This window comes from Camelus ferus, chromosome 33 (genome assembly GCF_009834535.1).
Source record: "Camelus ferus isolate YT-003-E chromosome 33, BCGSAC_Cfer_1.0, whole genome shotgun sequence".
NCBI lineage: Eukaryota > Metazoa > Chordata > Mammalia > Artiodactyla > Camelidae > Camelus > Camelus ferus.
Genome location: NC_045728.1, coordinates 13,808,993 through 13,811,447, shown reverse-complemented (window position 1 = coordinate 13,811,447; position 2,455 = coordinate 13,808,993).

The window sequence follows — 2,455 nt, the reverse complement described above, 5'->3', positions numbered from 1 at the left end:
GGCTCTTCTCAATCTTCTAGGCCCAGCCTACACCCCAGCTTTGCCCCATCCAGTTCCACCTTCTCCTATTCGCTCTTCCTGCAGCTGCCTGGACCTCTTGGAGCTCTGATCGTGCTTGCTTGAACATGTGATCCTATTCAAAGTCAGAACTTTGAACTGGAGGAAGGCAGGGATTATGTCCTCTTCATCTGTTTATCTTCTTTGCTCCAATCCAGGAGATGAGCACTATACACACCTTATATGCAGTAAGTCTGGGATGTGTTTTTGTTTATCTTTCAAAATAATAGATCCCGTTTAGTGAGCAATTACTATGTGCCTCTTTCTTTTCCTTCTTCCGTTTAATCCTCACACCAACCCTACGAAATATGATTACTTCCTTTTGACAGAGATGGAAAGTAATCCTCTGGAGAGATTAAATCACTGACTGGTCACATAGCTGATGAGAGGCTGAGCATGGCTGAGCCCAGGACTGTCTGTTTGCAAAGTCTGTGGTTATATACAATGAGGCTAAACCCAGCACACTTTTCACCAGATGGGTCCCAACCCCCAGGCAGCCTGCACACTCAGTAACTTCCAGCTCTTAGCATGCTTGGTGCTCTGAGTGGGAAATAGCTCCTGAGTAGTTTGGAAAGGTTGCAACTCCGTCCTGCTTGAGTCTAAGAGATGCTCAGGGCAGCACAGGCCAGCCTAGGTAAGTAGGGATGTAAATATTAGCACAGACATTGTGTGAAAGGTCTTTAAAGAATACGAACAGTTTGGCTGAGGGGAGGATGGAGGGTCCAAGGGGTCCACCGGCAGCCGTCGCGTCAGAGACGCTCTGAGGGATATGGTGGGGTAAAGTGCCAGGAAGTCTGCTCGTCAAGGAAGGACTCCTCAGATATACCCAGGCTGATGGAAGGCAGGGAAGAAGGTTAGCTCCAATAGAGAGAGAGTGCTGGTGGGGAGCTGAGCCTGAGGAACCAGTGGAGACTTGGCACTGGAGTCGTAGAAGGAAGGATGGAGATGAGGGGGCACATTACCATGAAAGACTGACGATGCTAAGAGTGATGATGACAGTGGTGATGATGATGATACTGATGGAGTATGTGCTTGCCAGTGCCCAGTACCGTGTGATGTGCAAAGTGATCAGCTGTCTCGTCTCAGCCACGGAAACACAATTCTTTCAGAATGCAAGGGTGCTCCTTTTTCATCTTTCTCACCTGCTGACATCCCAGAGGATTCCAACCAGCATTTATGCTACAACTCGTCTGTGTTTGCCCCCAGGATGGACCCCAGGGAGATGAATGAAACTTGTACTCCAGCTTGGAGGACCTCACGGTCTAGTGAGGGGCAGGACACATGAATAACTATGATGCAGTCGGATGTCTATCATTAGAGAGGTATATTCAAGTGTTCTGGGAAATGGGAGCAAGACTTCAGAAAAAAGGCAATGTTTGAGCCCAGAAGACTCTCAAGGATGGGGGGATTTGGGTAGGTAGAGTATGACGGGGGGACATTGTGAGTAGAAGCAGCAGATCGGTGATGGCTTGGAGGCATGAAAGTGTATAGTGTGTTCAAGATAGGCTTAATGGAGACCCCTGTGTGTCTGGAGTTGGGGCATGTGAGAAGTTGCACTAGATAAGGTCTGAAGGATACAGTGGGACAACATTGTGAGAGATCTTTGAAAGACGTGTTGAATCGATCAGCAGATTTATGTAGCGAGCATCTCCTATGTGCCAAGAGTGGAATCTGGCACTGGGCTTACAATGGCAGAGAAACCAGAGTCAATATGTTTCCTACATAGGATGGCCGTATGTCCTAGTTCTCTTCTTGTTCTGGAATAATTATTGCTAATACTTCCTTTTACTTTCAAAAGTATTTCTCTTTACATAAGACAAGACACCATAAATCTCCTAGAAGGGAATATAGGCAAAACATGCTCTGACATAAATCGTAGCAGTGGTCTCCTAGTCTACCAAGGCAATAGAAATAAAAGCAGAAATAAACAAATGGGACCTAATTAAACTTTCAAGCTTTTGCACAGCAAAGGAAACTATAAACAAAAAGACAATTACAGACTAGGAGAAAATATTTACAAATGATGCAATAGACAAGGGTTTAATTTCCAGAACATACAAACAACTCATACAACTCAATAACAAAAAAGAAAAACCAAATAACCCAATCAAAAATGGGCAGAAGATCTAAACAGACATTCTTCCAATGAAGACATACAGATGACCAATAGGTACATGAAAAGATGCTTACTATAGCTAATTACCAGAGAAATGCAAATCAAGACTACAATGAGATACCACCTCTCGTTGGTCAGAATGGCCATCATTAAAAAGTCCATAAACAATAAGTGCTCGAGAGGGTGTAGAGAAAAGGGAACCCTCCTACACTGTTGGTGAGAATGTAATTTGGTGCAGCTACTATGGAAAACAGTATGGAGATACCTTAAAAAACTAAAAAT